This window comes from Rhineura floridana, chromosome 8, assembly GCF_030035675.1.
Source record: "Rhineura floridana isolate rRhiFlo1 chromosome 8, rRhiFlo1.hap2, whole genome shotgun sequence".
NCBI classification, from domain to species: Eukaryota; Metazoa; Chordata; class Lepidosauria; order Squamata; family Rhineuridae; genus Rhineura; species Rhineura floridana.
Genome location: NC_084487.1, coordinates 132,198,555 through 132,217,245, shown reverse-complemented (window position 1 = coordinate 132,217,245; position 18,691 = coordinate 132,198,555). Strand labels below are relative to the sequence as shown.

At 46.3% G+C, this 18,691-nt stretch overlaps 1 protein-coding gene across 4 annotated transcripts in view; it reads right to left on the bottom strand.

Annotated features, from left to right (window-relative positions):
• Positions 1-7,420, bottom strand: part of JAKMIP1 (janus kinase and microtubule interacting protein 1) — a 206,847-nt gene extending 199,427 nt beyond the window's left edge. Inside the window, exons 1-2 of one of the 4 annotated variants that reach the window (XM_061582551.1) lie at positions 7,284-7,420; positions 6,691-6,757 (exon numbers count right to left, since the gene is read on the bottom strand). The gene's annotated coding sequence lies outside the window, so the exon portion shown is untranslated. The other 3 variants (XM_061582548.1, XM_061582550.1, XM_061582549.1) reach the window with 3 other exon arrangements.
• Between the last annotated feature and the right edge of the window lie 11,271 nt (positions 7,421-18,691).

Here is an 18,691-nt window from a genome sequence, read left to right as displayed (position 1 = left end):
ATCATAATGCCGTCGTATAAATCTATGGTGCGGCCGCATTTGGAATACTGTGTACAGCTCTGGTTGCCTCATCTCAAAAAGGATATTATAGAGTTGGAAAAGGTTCAGAAGAGGGCAAGGGGATGGAGCGACTCCCTTACGAGGAAAGGTTGCGGCATTTGGGGCTTTTTAGTTTAGAGAAAAGGCGGGTCAGAGGAGACATGATAGAAGTGTATAAAATTATGCATGGCATTGAGAAAGTGGATAGAGAAAAGTTCTTCTCCCTCTCTCATAATACTAGAACTCGTGGACATTCAAAGAAGCTGAATGTTGGAAGATTCAGGACCGACAAAAGGAAGTACTTCTTTACTCAGCGCATAGTTAAACTATGGAATTTGCTACCACAAGATGCAGTAATGGCCACCACCTTGGATGGCTTTAAAAGAAGATTAGACAAATTCATGGAGGACAGGGCTATCAATGGCTACTAGCCGTGATGGCTGTGCTGTGCCACCCTAGTCAGAGGCAGCATGCTTCTGAAAACCAGTTGCCGGAAGCCTCAGGAGGGGAGAGTGTTCTTGCACTCGGGTCCTGCTTGCGGGTTTCCCCCAGGCACCTGGTTGGCCACTGTAAGAACAGGATGCTGGACTAGATGGGCCATGTTCTTAGATGGCCAGATCAGTTCTAACAATCAAATATTGGTTTTTATTTATAATCCCCAAACCCTTGCAAGAATGTGCCTGAAATTCGGCACACTTTGTTTCAAAGAGGACTCCATGCCTGAAAATTTAATATTTATTGTACATATTTTTAACCCACTTCACCCGAGGTCCCAGGATGGGATAAAAAACCAAAACAAACTATTAATCAGTCAAACAAATGGCAGGAGAGACAAATTAAAAATACAGTCAACAGAAACAATGCACCTCACTCCTCAAAGGCCTGGTCAAAGAGGTATGTCCCCACCTGCATTTGAAAAAAGAAACATTTCATCCAATTCTACCAAAAGATAAAGAGGTGTATCATCTTTAACAAGAGCTCTCAAAACAGTATCCTTGCACAAAACCCCTGCATCTATTTATCTAACCTTTGGCAGGCTTCCATCAGCCAGATGCACTTACAAGCCCCCCTCAGACCTTTGCACTAAACATGTTAATGTCAGGGGTAGAGTAGGCATGGCCTATAATGTTGGGAGCAAGGCTAACACTGTCCCTCTGCACAGTTTTGCTGTTACATGTGCCTGAAGAGAGCTCTTGACTATGATCTACTGAAATAAGCCAGCTTGGTAGATCATGGTTTGACAGAGGGATCCTGCTGGAACAAGACTTTTTTTTTGTTTTCATAACTCACTCCAACACTGATGCTATTCAGTTAAAACTTTCAGTGCTACAACTCTCATCTCTGTGTCAAGAGTGATTAGAAAAAAGGGATTTTTTGATACTCACCTCAGCTGTTTTTACTATGGAACTTTTAATGGGAGCTCACCACCTGAGCTCACAATTGGCTCTATCTGCTCTGTCAAAGGCAAAGGAGCAGGCTCCTTGCACTCAGAGTCCTCCTGCTTACTACTAATTATGATGTCATAAGGCAGAAAGCACAGCCATTTTGATGGTGGGCTTTTGGGAACCTTGTGTAAACTCATGCAAATTCAAGAGAACCAATTTTTACCCTAACCAACTTCTACCCAGACCTCATGAAAAAGCAGAAATTGAGAGAGAGAATGGAGATGAACGAGCATACTCTCTCTCTAGCTACAGGCACATGAGCGGCTTTAAAAGCAGCCAGACCATTTTCTCTGGCTTTGGTTTAGAAAACATTTAAGACCTGTCCACACATCTCCCCCTGCTACAGACCTCAGACCTTTTAGGACTGCCCAATGTACACTGCCTCTATGTGCCAAAGTATCTCACAGACTTCACATTATGGCTTGCAATGTCAAACTGAACCCTTGGTGATTACTTACAGGAGACAACTACTCATTACACACAAGATCCTTGACTGGATCTCCTGATATTTTTATTTTTACTCAAATTCATCCACAGTGCAAGAGCCAGCCTTTCTCTCTGCGCTATATCTCCAATTTAACCCACCACCAGCTGTTATGTACCAGTATTACATGGCTTCCCCAGAAAAACAAATAGCAGCTGGGTGAGGGAGAGATAATTTGGATTAGGAGAATTTTGAGGGGCAGAGCATTTAAACACCCTATTCCACATCACCACTACTTTTATCTAAGAATGTGGCTGCTTCAAAATGAAAACCTGTATTTCACACATGTAGTTTTCTCCTCCCAAATTATTCTCGGGTTCAAGGTAAAAAGAATTCAATTTTCTGATAGCATAGGAAGAGAAGTTTGGAGTCTGAGCACAAAATCCTGTCTTGCTCAAGAAATTAAAGAGGTCTTTATATATTATTTATTTTATTTATTTTGTTCGATTTATATACCGCCCACAGCCCAAGGGCTCTCAGGGCGGTGCACAACATGGATAAAAAACAATAAAATCACAAAAACAGTAAAATATATTAAACAAGTAAATAACCAAGATAGATTAAAAACACAAATAGGTTAAAATAAAAAGGTTTTAACCTGGTGCCTAAAAGATAAAAGTGTAGGCCCCAGGCGCACCTCATCAGGGAGACTGTTCCATAATTCGGGGGCAACCACTGAAAAGGCCCTAGATCTTGTTACTACCCTCCGAGCTTCCCTGTGAGTCGGAGCTCGGAGGAGGGCCTTAGATATTGAACGTAGTAAGCAGGTAGGTTCATATTGGGAGAGGCGTTCCGCCAGGTATTGTGGTCCCGCACCGTGTAAGGCTTTATAAGTCAAAACTAGCACTTCGAATTTGGCCCGGAAACAAATAGGAAGCCAGTGCAAACGAGCCAGAACAGGTGTTATTGTGCAGACCGCCTAGTCCTCGTCAGCAGTCTAGCAGCTGCGTTTTGCACTAGCTGAAGTTTCCGAACTGTCTTCAAAGGCAGCCCCACGTAGAGCGCATTGCAGTAATCCAATCTAGAGGTTACCAGAGCATGAACAACTGAAGCGAGGTCGTCGCTTTCCAGATAGGGACGTAGCTGGGCTACCAACCGAAGGTGGTAGAACGCATTCCGTGCCACCGAGGCCACCTGCGTCTCGAGAGACAGGAGTGGATCGAAAAGAACCCCCAAGCTACGAACCTGTTCCTTCAGGGAGGGTGTAACCCCATCTAGAACAGGTTGAACATCCACCATCTGGTCAGAGAAGGCGCTCACCAACAGCGTTGAGCCTCAGTTTATTAGCTCTCATCCAGTCCATTATCGCAGCCAGGCAGCGGTTCAGCACATTAACAGCCTCACCTGAAGAAGATGAAAAGGAGAAATAGAGTTGCGTGTCATCAGCATACTGGTGACAATGCACTCCAAAGCTCCTGATGACCGCACCCAGCGGCTTCATGTAGATGTTAAAAAGCATAGGGGCCAGGACCGATCCCTGTGGGACTCCACAATGGAGAGTCCAGGGTGTCGAACAATGTTCCCCAAGCCCTACCTTCTGGAGACGATCCACCAAGTAGGAGCGGAACCACTGCCAAGCAGTACCTCCAACTCCATGAGTCTCCCCAGAAGGATACCATGGTCAATGGTATCAAAAGCAGCTGAGAGATCAAGGAGAATCAACAGAGTAACACTCCCTCTGTCCCTCTCCCGACACAGGTCATCATACAGGGCGACCAAGGCTGTTTCAGTGCCAAAACTGGGCCTAAAACTGGATTGAAACGGATCTAGATAATCGGTTTCATCCAAGAGCACCTGGAGCTGGCTAGCGACCACCCGTTCTAAGACCTTGCCCAGGAATGGAACATTCGCTACCGGTCTATAGTTGTTCAAATTATCTGGGTCCAGGGAAGGTTTCTTCAGGAGTGGTCTCACTACTGCCTCTTTTAAGCAACTAGGGACCACTCCATCTCTCAAGGAGGCATTTATCACTTCCCTGGCCCAGCCGGCTGTTCCAGCCCTGCCAGCTTTCACTAGCCAAGAGGGGCAAGGATCCAGCACAGAGGTGGTTGCACACACCAGTCCAAGCACCTTGTCAACGTCCTCAAGCTGTACCAACTGAAACTCATCCAATAAATAAGGACAAGACTGTGCTCCGGATGCCTCATTAGGTTCAACTGCCATAATACTGGAGTCTAAGTCCCGGCGGATGCATGAGATTTTATTTTGGAAGTGCCCAGCGAACTCGTTACAGCGGGTGACTGAAGGTTCTATAATTTCCTGAGGGCTAGGATGTAAGAGCCCTCGGACAATTTTAAAGAGCTCCGCTGGGCGGTTGAGGGATGATTTAATAGTAGCAGCAAAATATCGCTTTTTCGCTGCCCTCACCGCTTCTGTATACAGTTTACTGGAGGCACTTACCAAGGCGTAATTGCATCCATCAGGAGTACGCCTCCATCTGCACTTAAGCCTTCTCCTCTCTTGCTTCATCGCTCTCAGCTCCGGGATATACCATGGGGCTGCATGAGCTCTGCATGGGATAGGGCACGCAGGAGCAATCGTGTCCACAGCCCTGGTCATTTCCGTGTTCCACAGTTCGACCAGGGCTTCAACAGGAGCGCCTATCTTATCAGCTGGAAAATCCCCCAGAGCCCTTTGGAAACCCAAAGGATCCATTAGTCTCCAGGGTCAGACCCGCTTAATAAGTCCTCCACCCTTGCAGAGGGAAAGGGTGGCTGTAAGCCTAAACTTCAGCAAGCGGTGATCTGTCCATGACAATGGGGTCGAGAAAAAACTCCCCACCTCCAGATCACCATCTCCATGTCCAGTGGCAAAGATCAAATCAAGAGTGTGCCTCGACACATGCGTTGGGCCAGTAGCAAATTGAGACAGCCCCATGGTTGCCATGGAGGCCATGAAGTCCTGAGCCGCCCCAGATAAGGCAGCCTTGGCATGAATGTTGAAGTCCCCCAGTACTAATAGTCTGGGGGACCTCAACAGTACCTCCGAGACTACCTCTGACAGCTCAGTTAGGGAAGCTGTTGGGCAGCAGGGTGGACGGTACACCAACAAAATTCCCAGTCTGTCTCTTTGACCCAACACAAGGTGGAGGCATTCCAAGCCAGTCGTCACCTGGACAGGGTGCTTGATGAGTGACAGAGAACTCCTATAGGCCACAGCCACCCCACCTCCCCGGCCCTCGGATCTACCACAGTGCTGAACCGTATACCCAGGTGGGCAAAGCTGGGAAAGAGTAAGTCCTCCCTGATCACCCACCCAGGTCTCGGTTATGCACGCCAGGTCGGCACCCTCATCGACAATTAAGTCATGGACGAGGGAGATCTTGTTGTGTACCGACCTGGCATTTAGAAGCAGCACTTGGAGATCCGAGAGCTGGCTGATAGGACAACCAACAGTCCTGTGGATGGGAGAAGGACCGGAACAAGGTACAGACACAACTTGTCTGGGACGAGTTCCCCTTATCTGGCATGTTCTTCTCACAACGCCATACCTCCCATTACCTGTCACTACGTTAATTGGGCCCCCCGAAAGTCCCCCCGGTCGGAGCTAAGTCCTCTCTCCCAGACACATGATAAAATACACATAAGTTCACATGTATATACTCATATACTCAATCTCATTCACACTAAACACACTCCATAAATCAGCCTCACAAAAATTCAAACTAAGACAACTCATATAAAACTCAAACTCATTCACACTAAACACAATCACAATTGAAACAATAGCAGCAGCCGTTGAAATATGTCTCCACTCCGCCAAAGTCACGAGCCAGAGGGCGTTTCACTCCCCCCCCGTCAGTGCCGCGGGGTGTGGAGGGGCCGCCGATGTCTTGGGCCAGAAAGGTGCGCCACACCCTACCACCGCGGCAAGGCGAGAGTGTCCCGTGTTACGCCGCCGATGTCCTTCTACCCCTTAGATCTTGCGCGTTCAGAGTCATCAATTGAAGGCAAGTCACGCTGTAGGAGTAGCCTCTCCCCTCCCCAGGATCGGATCCGCCGCTCCGTCTCTCCAGCCGAACGCGGGACAGATAAACAGCGGCCCACGTCCGTCACTTCTCCGCTTGAGAAGGAAACGCCGCCCCGCCTCACAGGAGGCAGCCAGCAGAGGAGGCCCCCGCAGGAGGCAGCGAACGGCCACTGCGGGAACGCCGGTCACAACGGCCGCCCAAAGGCCCAACAAGCAGCGACTCAGTCCGCCACCTCTCGTCGCCCGAGGAGGGAACGCCGCCCCGCCCCGCCGCGAGCGGCCAGCGCAAGAGGCCGTCGGCAGCCACGCCAGAAACGCCGGTCACACGAGGAGCGCCCACGGCCGACCACCGGGAGAAGGCAAGGACTGCCCCCCCACAGATAATATCAATAGGGAGACACGGGAGGGATGCTCACCCACAATCACCATGCAAACATAACGATGTTTTTTAAATATATATATAGAAGGTTCAAATCCCATAGAGGTAACAAAGGTGATAAGAGACAGCAGTAGGTTAGGTCAACCCTTTCAAGTGATAATCGAGCATTAAAAGAACTTCCTTAACCAGCAACCACGCTGCAAGCGTTTCTTTTACACAGAAGTAACACCAAGTTCAAGGAGACTTACTCCAAAAAATGGTTGCAATCCTACTTACTTTTTCCTGGGAGCAAGCCCGACTGAATACAATAGGGCTTACTGCCAAGTAAATATACACAAGCTCGCGGAGGATGCAAGAGATCCAACAGAACTTACTCGACGCCTAACCTCCGAAGGTCGCCACACCCCTTGTTCGTTAGTCGAGAAGCGTTAACGGGACCACCTAAAGAGAAAGAGAGCGACAAATAGTGCAGTTCAGGGAGGGCGACAAAAAGAGGCAACCCCTCTCCCGCTGCTTTTTTTAAAACGTCCCTTCCATGAACCTGTGGCAGCCCTGTCGAGAAGAGCCTCCCATTTTTTGTGCGTGGGGGTGATGCATAGTGCGGAGCACGCAGTAGATGGCATTCTCCGGGCAGGAAGGATGCGGTAGGGTGGGTCCCTCATGCCTCGAGACCTGCTAGAACCGCTGACTGAGCGTCCAGGAAGCCCGGGCCGAGCCACACCGTACTTCACAGGTAACCACAGCAGCAATACTGTGGCCGCCACCCTCGAGAACATCCTTCACACTGCTTCCCTGCACGCGGCTGCTCACTCCTCCCGGGATGCGTCCTGCTGCTGGTGGCGGTAGGGTCCCACCCTACCAACAAACTGGGTGTGGGGGAAGTCCTCGCCACATTCACTTGCCTTGCTGGGAAAGGGCGGGGAGCGTTTCGAGGTAACCAAGGCGCCGATAGAGGTCTCTCCCTCACCTCCCGAAATTAGCCTCCTCTACGCTCCGCCTCGACCAGCTCCGGCTGCAACTCCAAACCCGCCTCTGAGAGTCTTGAAGCGCTCCACGCTCCCTCCCGATTGGTGCCAAGCCCCGCCAGTCCGTTTGAGCCAGCGCGGCTGCTCCTTTTTTCTCCCTCGCCCAGAACTGAAGTCTGTCTGCGGGCTGTAAATGCAGGGGAAGAAACTGTGCGGCCGCCTTAATCTTTGCACTAGTCATAGTGTGGCTCAGAAAACACCGTAATGTAAAACACATTGTGATAAAAAGCAAATCTGTATCAAAAATACTCAGGAAAAGGTGCACCGCCCGGACCGGAACTAATCTTGTTTTTTGTATTTTATGACATAAAAATTTAACAGTGGTAATAAAATGACAAACAAATATGTATTACCTAAATATTTATTTCAAGTGTGGTAACGTTACAATAGCAATTAAATCAGGAACATGAATCATAGAGTTGGAAGGGGCCTTGTAGGCCATCGAGTCCAACCCCCTGCTCACAGCAGGAAATCCACAGCTAGAGCATCTCCCACAGACAGCCGTCCAGCCTCTGCTTGAAGACATCCAGCGAAGGGGATCCCACCACCTCGCTAGGCAGTCGGTTCCATTGCCGAACCGCCCTTACTGTCAAGAAGTTTTAATTACAGCAAAATCATTAATTGTCAAAGTTTGTAACTAAATATCTTAAAGACCACCTGATTTCCTGTTCCATCTCCATCACTGAGAACTTCTGACCGGGCATTTTTGGTGGTTCCTCACCCCTGAGGTTTGGTTAGCCTCCACCAGGGACTGAGCCTTTAGTGTGGCAGGCCCTACCCTGTGGAACTCCCTACCCATAGCGGTTTGGCAGAAACCATCCCTTCTTCCTTTCGTGCATCTCTTATTATTTCTTATTTATTTTATTCATATCCACCTTTCCTTCCCCCCTAGGATGCACACCTTAACGTGGTAAGGGAATTTGGGAGTGTTGAAGCAATGCCGTCAGGAGGCTAGACCAAGAGGCTAGACTCCTAGCAGGGGCACCCAAGACAGAGTGGTCAAAGGTGAGACACCAGACTAAGATGCATCCAGACTCAGAGGAATAATAATAATAATAAATAAAATTTTATTTGTTAGTCGCCCATCTGTCTGACTTAACAGACACTCTGGGCGACTTATACAATATAAAACACAATTTAAAACATATTCATACAACAGTAAACCACCTGTTAGTAATAGCCTAACCCACCCCAGAAATCCCATAGGCCTGCCTGAATAACAAGGTCTTTAAGGCTCGACGAAAAGCCATCAGGGAGGAGGCATGTCGAAGGTCAAAAGGAAGCAAGTTCCAGAGGGTGGGGGCCATGACCGAGAAGGCCCTCTCTCTGGTCCGCACCAGCCTAGCTGTTTTCACCGGTGGGACCGAGAGAAGGTCTTGTGAGGCCGATCTTGTTTGGCGGCATATTTGGTGATACTGGAGGCGTTCCTTTAGATAAACTGGGCCGAAACCGTTTAAGGATTTAAAGGTTAATACCAACACCTTGAATTGGGCCCGGTATACAACTGGCAACCAGTGTAGCTCCATCAACACTGGGGTGACATGATCCCGGCGACGGCTTTGCTTTATTAAGCGTGCCGCCACATTCTGTACCAGCTGCAATTTCCGGACCGTCTTCAAGGGTAACCCCACGTAGAGCGCATTACAGTAGTCTAATCGAGAGGAGACCAGGGCATGTATCACTCGTGGAAGCAGATGTATAGGAAGGTAGGGTCGCAGCCTCTGTACCAGATGAAGTTGGTACCAGGCTGCCCGACTTACTGCAGCTACCTGGGGCTCCATGGACAGTTGAGAGTCCAAAATGACCCCCAGGCTGCGGACCTGGTCCTTTAGGGGCAGTCTCACCCCATTAAGCACCAGGTCAAAGTTTCCCAACCTTCCCTTATCCCCCACCAGTAACACCTCGGTCTTGTCGGGGTTCAGCCTCAGCCTGTTCTCTCCCATCCATCCACTTACGGACTCCAGGCAATTGGACAAGGTTTCCACAGCCAACTCTGGTGAGGATTTAAACGAGAGATAGAGCTGCGTGTCATCCGCATGCTGGTGACACTGCAGCCCAAAACTCCTGATGATAGCTCCCAGCGGTTTCATATAAATGTTGAATAGCATGGGGGCGAGGATAGAGCCCTGTGACACACCACAATTAAGGGGCCAAGGGTCTGAAACCTCATCCCCCAACGCTACTCGTTGATATCTGTTGGAGAGATAGGAACGGAACCACCGTAAACAGTGCCTCCCATTCCCAATCCCTCCAAGCGATTTAACAGGATACCGTGGTCAATGGTATCGAAAGCCGCTGAGAGATCCAGGAGGACGAGGAAAGTATGTTCTCCCCTATCCAACGCCCTCCTCATATCATCCACCAGAGCGACCAAGGCTGTTTCAGTTCCATGTCCAGTCCTGAAGCCAAGGAAGGCAATGATAAACTACCTCTGAATACCTCTTACCATGAAAACCCTATGAACAGAGTATTCAAAATGCAACAAGAGATAGTGCCGGAAGATGAGACCCCCCAGGTCAGATGGCACTCACCGAGCTACTGGAGAAGATCAAAGTACAAGTACAAGCAGAGCTGTGGCCAATCACGCAACTTACTTAAAGCCGAAAGGAAACCTAGAGGCCAATGCACACAGATGTGAAAAGAGAATATGGAGTTGTACGATCTACACAATAGGAACATGGAATGTGAAAAGCATGAACCAGGGAAAGTTAGAAATCGTCAAGCAAGAAATGGAACATATCAACATGACAATAGGTGTGAGTGAGTTAAAATGGATGGGAATGGGACATTTTCAATTAGGCAACTACAAAATATTTTACGCAAGAAATGAGAAATTAAGAAGAAATGGGGTTGCTTTAATAGTGAGAAATGATGTGGCAAAAGCAATCAGAAGCTATAATGCAAGGTCTGAGCGAATGAAATCAATGAGATTTGATAGGAAGCTAATACTGTTTTTTTTAAAAATGTTCTGCAAAGACCAAGTGGTTTTGACAATAAACTATTATATGGAGTGAATGCATTTTTACATTTCCAATGTGTGTGTATATTATTTATTATTTGTTAAATTTATATCCTGCCCTTTCTCCCAGAAGAAGCCCGGGATGGCAAACAAAAATACTAAAAGCACTCTAAAACATCTTAAAAACAATAGACTTTAAAACAAAACACCTTTAAAAACATACTAAAACAAAAACATATTTAAAAACATATCTTTAAAAAACCAGCTTTAAAAACATCTTAAAGAGCAAGTCCAAAAAAACACAAATGGGGATAAGTTCTCTACTTAAAAGGCTTGTTGAAAGAGGAAGGTCTTCAGTAAGCACCAAAAAGATAACAGAGATGGTGCCTGTCTAATATTTAAGGGGAGGGAATTCCAAAAGGTAGGTGCCACTACACTAAAGGTCTGCATCCTGTGATGTGCAGAACGGACCTCCTGATACGATGGTATCTGCAGGGGGCAGTGATCAACTGGGTAAATAAGGGGCAAGACAGTTTTTCAGGATTCCTCATCCCAAGCTGTATAGGGCTTTGTACACCAAAAGTCTTTTCAAAAAATCTGTGAGGTAGGGTTGCCATTGCCCTTGATCCCCGGTCTTGTTCTCTCCTTTTGAGCTGGTACCCCACTGGCAATCCTTTCTGTTGCTGGGCTGGAGAATGCATTGTTGAGAAAATCCCCGTGACTGAGTGTCCAGGCCAAGCACTTTAAATAAGCCTTACTTCTGCACATGCGTTGCTCTGTTCAAGCCATGCAAGCTGTTGCTGGCACTGCTTGATTACAGCATTTGTTTGAGCAGGCAGCAAGCAGGTGCCAGGCAGAGCAATGTGTGAATGCCAGCAAGGTGTTGGAGAGTAACCCCATACAAAAGAGGCACATATTAACTTGTCCTGAGTGGGAAAAGCCTGCCAAATAGGTCCAGGAGGAGTTGTACAGGGCACATTTTATATATATTCACATTCTGAAAGGAGCAGTTCATAATGTTTGTTACTTTTTGGTAGAACTGAATAAAATCTGCAGGTGTGAAGGGGATGGATCCTGCCAGAAGTCAGAACAATAGCTATAGTAGATTTCTGCAAGGGCAGCCTTTAGAGTTTTGGGATGATTAACTAATTATTATGTTAATGTCCACTGTTATTTTATGGGCAGTGTTTCTGGAAATAGCATACATCAGAGAGGTACCCCTAGGTAAGAAACCTGCTAATTTAGCGAAAAATATGTTCAGACATTTCGTTTTTCTTTTATACTAGGCACCTTGATTTGGGTGAGGAGGGGAATTAAAAGGGACTGCTTTCAGCATCCCTGTAGTTTTGAGGGTAATGATTTTATTATGGAAATGGCATACACCATAGAGGTGCCCCTAAGAAATTAGCCTGTAAAATTTCTGAAGGATAGGTGCAGAGGCTAGGGTGTTACGATGGACGAAAAACAGCTTCCGACTTGTGCTCTGCTCGGTTGGCACCAAAACTCACAGAGCCTAAGAACAAAGTTGATTTGACAGGAGTGGATGTGTGGGCATGTGGCATACAGGCAGAAAGACTTGAACATCCATCATTTTCCAAGCAAGCACCATCAGCAGAACTAGATAAGAACATAAAGCAGACAATAATTATGACGCTCTCCAGGTTATGCTGTACTCCCAAACCATGCAATTAATTGGCCCTACTCTGCTCCTTCTTTTGCCTGGCTGGAATGTGTCATTGAACTGTGATAATGCCTTTTGCTTGCCTGGATGGAGAGATGTGCGGGTGTAGAAACCTTTGACTTTTGAATGGTTGAAATGTAGTACAAAGATAAGAATCACATTTGAATCTGGCCCAACCCCCCATTGGCATGTGGCCCGTGAGGGAATGCAGCCCTTGGTCTGAAAAGGATGTTGAGTATTTATGTGTGGAGACCCAAGGGAAGGTATCATTAGCGTTGTTGGCAGAAGAGTGTGAGCAATTTATTCAAGTTTCCATGTGTGTTCTGGAGGCAGGCTATTTTGTATTTTTGTATACCAGGTGTCCATTCCCCATAGTTTCCATCATTAGTAGTTCCATAGTGAGCTTTAATTGTGCACGAGAGTTGTGGTTTTCTTTTTCTGAGGCATTGGCCTGGCTAGTCCTTTATAAGAACAGCCAGAGCAACTTCAGCTGAAGAATGATGCTGTCATCTCCTAGTTAGGAACATAGGACTGAGGGTAGAGGCTTTTATTTTTGTATGACTTCCCTGCAGTTCTGTGAGTCCTTATCAGTTGGCCTTGGGGCTGTAACTGCTGCAGGGTAACTCAGCAGTTGTGGCTTTTCTTTTTTGCTCCTTGCTACTGAGTTATTGACACCTGTAGCTTGAGGAGGCAGTTCCACAAGCTGTATAGGAGGGCCTGGCTAGTGCTTTAGACAAACAGCCGTGGTTCCATTAGATTGATCCTGAAGGGGTGACACCAAAGGGTATTATCCCTTGGGGGCTGTGGCAAGGGTACCACCCTATTTGATTTTGTTTGTTGTCTCTGGGAAGATGAGTGGTATAGCGCTAAGGTGCGATTGTCGGTATTGTTTTGCCGCCCTGGGCTCCTGCTGGGAGGAAGGGCAGGATATAAATCAAATAATAAATAAATAATAAATAAATAAATAATTATTTGCCCATATTTATATGTTAGCGGTCCTGTGACTAGCCAGGATATGAGACTGGCTCAGTCCTGTGGGTTTGGTACCCTGAGTGGGAGATAAGGAGATGTTTGATTGTTTTTAAGGTGGTTGCTTGAGTGAAATGATATTATTGTTAGTGTCTGTCCCATTATTATATGTGTGTGGACTATTGTAAGAGACTGGAGTGGTTGTGTGTTGTGGTAGGAAGTACTTGAAGATGAGCTTGGGAGGGAGTTAGGATGAAGAGTGTCCAGTTATCCCAGTGATTGGGGGAGGCATGGCTGGATGGGGGTTGTCAGGGGGTTATAGATGTTTGTGCCCTGTCCCTTGTTCTGATCTCCCCTCCCATTATCAGTGTCACTGGAGGTTCATCCACTGTGCCCAATAGCCTGTTATTACTGAACTCCAGGTCTGTTCATAATAAGACCATGTTCATCCATGATCATATCATGAATGAACAGGCTGATCTGGTGTGCATAACCAAGATAGGGGGGATGGGGCCCCCTGACCTGACACTGATTTGTCAGCCTGGGTTCTCAGTGCAACACCATCCCAGACTAGAGGGTCAGGGGGAGGCATTGCCATAGTACACAGAAGCTTATTTTCTCCCACCAGGAAAACTTTTCACCTAGGAGCTGATCTAGAGGGCCTGCACCTGGTGTGAGGCCATGGAGAGAAACTAGGGGTGCTGTTGGTTTACCAATCACCCTGCTGCCCAACCACATCCCTGATTGAATTGGCTAAGGTTGTTTATAGTGTTGTATTGTGGTCCTGAATGACTTCAACATTCATGCTGAGGCTGCCTCAGGGCCAGCTTGGGACCCCATGGCAACCATGAGACTGCCCCAGATAGTCACCAGCTCAACGAACGAAGCAGGGCATACCCTGGATTTTGTCTTTGTCCCTAGTGGAGAGGGGGTGGTCTAGTTGTGGGAGGAAGTGGTTGTAACCCTATTGTCATGGTCAGACCACTTCCTGATGAAGTTTGGATTTGGGGCAGCATGATTGAAGATCAGTTCAGACGGTCTGCCCCCAGAGCCTAACAAAACTTGGCAGATTCCTGAATGCTCTGGGGGATTTCCCAGTGGTTAGAGACAGCGATCCTGTTGAGCCCCAGGATTAGAGATGTGAAGGCCTGGGAATAAACCAGAAAAATTCAGGAAGAAATGAGTTTTTTCCAAAGCCTTTTTTGCTTTTTTCCCAAAAAAATGGAAACATTGAAAAAAATGAAGAAAAAATGGATTATGAATCCATTATGAATTAAATGTTTTTTTCTCCGTTCTTTTTATGGGAATGGATGCTTTGTCTGCTTGACACTGTGGAGGACTAGCAGAGACATAAATAATTTTCTTATTAATGTCGATGTTTTTTTCTGTTTATTTTTAAATTGCTTTTTGCCTGCTCCTCATTAACTGGCAAAATGAAAGAGGTTCCTTACAGTTTAGATGTTCCTTACAGTTCAGGATCTTGTAGATCCATTTGTTACAAAAAAGGTAAAAAATTTAAAAAGTAAATTCAATTTGTAATAATTGTTTGAATAAAATGTACTTTTAATATATCAAATGTGATAATTTTATGCCAACCAACTTGTACAGAATTACATTTGATGTTCCCGAAGTAACAGAGTGACTTTCAATCTGTAAAAAGTGCTAATATTGTATTTTTTCAATTTCCCCCAAATTTCCATTTTTTCTGAAAAAAAACAGGAAAAAGGTTTTTTTCCCCATGGCTTCAAAATTTCCAGAAATTTTACATCTCTACCCAAGACTCATTGTGGAATGGAGATATGAGAAGGGATGTTGACACAATCATTCCCAAGGGTCCTCACTCCTCTTCGAAGCTGCAGAGCGTGCACTGCACCTTGCTTTAATGAGGAGTTGTGACCATCTTCCTATATTTTATGGGATAAATTTCAGTTTATGTGCCCTGATAATGTCGACAGGACTCTTACAATGATGCAACCAGCTTCTTGCTTTCTTGACCCATCTATCCTGGCTGGTTAAAGCTAGTCAGAGAAGGGGATTAACTGGGTGGGTCCAGGGTGTGGTGAACACATCTCTACACAACTAAGATGCCTGCTGCTCTTAACAAGCAGTAGTGCATCCACTCCTGAAGAAGCCCTGCAGTTTGGAATAACAACCACACAATCACAAATACCCCCTTTTTGGTTAAGGCGGCGGCAAAGCAGTTGCAGGAGTTCCTGGACGATACAGACTATCTGGTTCCATTTCAGTGTGTTTCAGGCATAGTTTTGGGACTGAATCAGCCTTGGTCATCCTGATGGATGACCTGTATCAAGAGCAGGATAGGGGGAATCCTGGGCTCAAGTTGCAGGAAGCCAGATTTCAACTGAACATCAGGAAAAACTTCCTAACTGGTAGACTATGGCTAACGTAGAGCCATACGACAATGGAACCAATTACCTAGAGAGGTAGTGGGCTCTCCGACACTGGAGGGATTCAAGAGGCAGCTGGACAGCCATCTGTCGGGAATGCTTTGATTTGGATTCCTGCATTGAGCAGGGGGTTGGACCTTATAGGCCCCTTCCAACTCTATGATTCTATGAATGCATCTCTCCTCCTGCTTCTTGACCTTTCTGTGACTTTTTACACCATTGACCACAGTATCCTCCTGGACCAGCTCTGAGGGATGGGAGCTGGGGGCACTGTTTTATGGTGGTTCTGTTCCTACCTGCAGGGCCATGTCCAGAAAATAGCATTGGGAAGCTGTCTCTTGGCCCCACAGTCTTTGTGCTATAGTGTGCCACAGGGCACAATCCTATCCCTAATGCTGTTTAGCATCTATATGAAGCCATTGGGAGCTGTCAGGAGTTCTGGGGGAAAGTGTTATCAGTACACTGATGATACGCAGCTCTATTTCTCCATAACATCTGATTCAGGAGAAGTTGAGCATGGTCTGGAACATTGTCTGGCTGTAGTTGTTGAATGGATGAGGGCTAATAACTGAGCTTGAGCCCTGGGAAGACAGCCCTGTGAGTGGTTCCAGTGTTGGGGAGATTGACCAGCTGCCTCCTCTGGATGCGGTTACTCTCCTTCTGAAAGAACTGGTGTGTAGATTGGGGGCGCTCCTGGATCCATCTTTGTCACTTGAGGCTCAGGGAGCCTTGATGGCTAGGAGTGCCTTTTACCAGCAATTGCTGGTGTACCAACTATGGCCATTCTTGGACAGGGATAGCCTGGTTGCGGCGATTCATGCACTGGTAACCTCAAAGCTTGATTATTGCAACGCACTGTATTGCAATTATTGCAACCCTTGAGCCTGGTCCAGAAGTTCCAGTTGGTGCAAAATGCTGCAGCTAGACTGGGGCAGACTACCACCAGCACAAAATTCCAGTGCTTAAAAGCTTGCATACTTCCTGCCCATGTTACCACACCAGGTTCTAGCATTAATTTATAAAGTCCTTGATAACTTGGGTCCAGAATATCTTGACTGTCTGATCCCTTATATTCCAGCCTAGTCATTGAGATCTTTGGGAGATGTCTCTTTACTGGTCTCTGTGACATCCTTCCCCAGCACCACCTGTGAAGCTCTCACTTTGTGGCTACCAGCAGATATGAACGTCAAGTTTATTCTTACCCTAGCACAGATCTCAACAGATCCCCCTGCTAGGCCTTACTACCCAACACTCTGTATCTCTTATAACCTTTAGACTGTGCCTTAGTCTCTGCCAGGCTATCTCGATACCTTGTGTCTATGGGTATAGATAATTCCCAAACCTCCCTGCAGCCTCTTGCACTGAAGCTTACAGCCCTGGGTTTCTCTGTGGTACTGGATACAATATCTTTTCCTCCGCCGCTGCCACCATTTGATACAACTGTTCAGCCTTGGTTACTTGCTATTCCCCCTGGTTTGTGTTTCCCAGCTGAAGGAATCAGGCTTTTGTTTAACCAAGAAATATTTATTAAGAATTAGAAATAACAAGATTACTTAAGGAATGTTTCACAAGCATATGGTTTCATCTATATTCTGTTATGTACTTGACTTCTTACTAATTGCCTCAGAACTCCCACTCACTCTCAACAACAACAACCTCCAAACACCACCTCACAGCCACCATCTCAATTCACCACCAAACCTCTACCAAACCTTCACCCAGATTCAACTGTCATTCTTCCATTTATACTCCCAGCCATTCAAACGCTCAGCTAGTCATTCAGCATTCTACTGCTCATGTACTCCCCCTCCTCTTTCACTTCACTTACCATATATCTTCTATATAACCAGCACTTACCATATTTGCAATATAAGCAGGAACATCACAGTCTCCCATGGCTCAGATGCATGGCTTGAAACTAGAAGTTGTACTTTCAGTGTTGTGGGCCCATGCCTGTAGAACTCCCTCCTAACTAACATTAGAGAGGCACCCTCCTTGTTGAATTTCAGGTGTTTGACTAAAGCTTTCTTGTTCTAGCAGACATTTGAAAATAATGTTTGGTTTTATGATATTATTGTTCTGTTTTATGTATGGCTTGTTTTTATGTACCCTGCTTAGAAATGCAAATTAAGTGGCATATTAATGTTTTTAATAACTAAATGAGATAGGGCTGAAGTGATATAGCCTCATGTTGCATGCCTTATCTAAACTAGGATCTCCATGTGGCGTTTATATACTGATGGTTGTGTGCCATGATTACACCATATCCTATGCTCTATTATGATGGGATGGTCATCAATGCAGGGCCAGCTGTTTTTGGATTTTTCTCTTCCCACTCAATTCAATGGCAGGTGGGGGGGGATTTCCTGCATCAGGTCCAGGCCTAGTGTTAAGTTGTACTGTTGGCAGTGGTGTGGCTATGAATTGTAAGGGTACATGATTTGAAGTAAGTATGTTCTTTCCCCTTCCCATCCACATTTGCACCCCACTTTGGCCAACCCACTGGTGTATCTTTAGTGATGGTACTTCTCTGATGGTGTCTTCCTGGTGTACTGTGTAATTTTAGTCCTCCAATCATGGTTCATATTTGCCCAGTGAGAAGAAAGTAAAGCATAACCAGTGATAACACCAATGACTCAAGATTGTAACTAAAATGAATCAATCAGTTTATTATTGTACAGTGCTTCATAGAAAGTAATATGATGTTGGAATCAAAATATATCCACATAGCAACATAATGTAATACATTACATTATGTTGCTATGTGGATATATTTTGATTCTCTTTTATGCTCTTTGAGAGACGATCTTAGGTGCCCAGTTTCTGCACATACCCAGATAGAGCCCCTTTTGAGGCTGGAAAGATCATAGGCCGAGCCTTCATGCATGCTCAGCAAGGAAGTAAAGCCTCCATGAAGCTGCTGCTCATACCCTGTACCCTGAGTTTCTTGGGAGATTCCATTCACTTTGCCCCAAAAGCATCCTGGTGCTGCGGTGGGAGGGGGATGAGCTGGGCAGTGGAGGAGATACAGGCATTGAGGGGTGATTTGGCTGGGCCTTAGAGGAGAAAAAAAGTTGGATGAACACAGCATTTGGACTGGGATGCACAGAAGAACGGGAGGCAAGGCAGATTGACAAGATTGGGTGATCAACGAGCTGTTAGGGGATACATGGAAAAGAGAGATGATGGGGAAAAACAGAAGTGGGGGTTGCAAAGTTAGGAAGAGATAAGCAGGAAGGAGTGACTCTGAGGGCTCATCCAGATGACTGCAAAATGTGTGACACGCACGCTATGTGTGCTTATTATTTTTCGGTCGTCCAAATGACACATTTT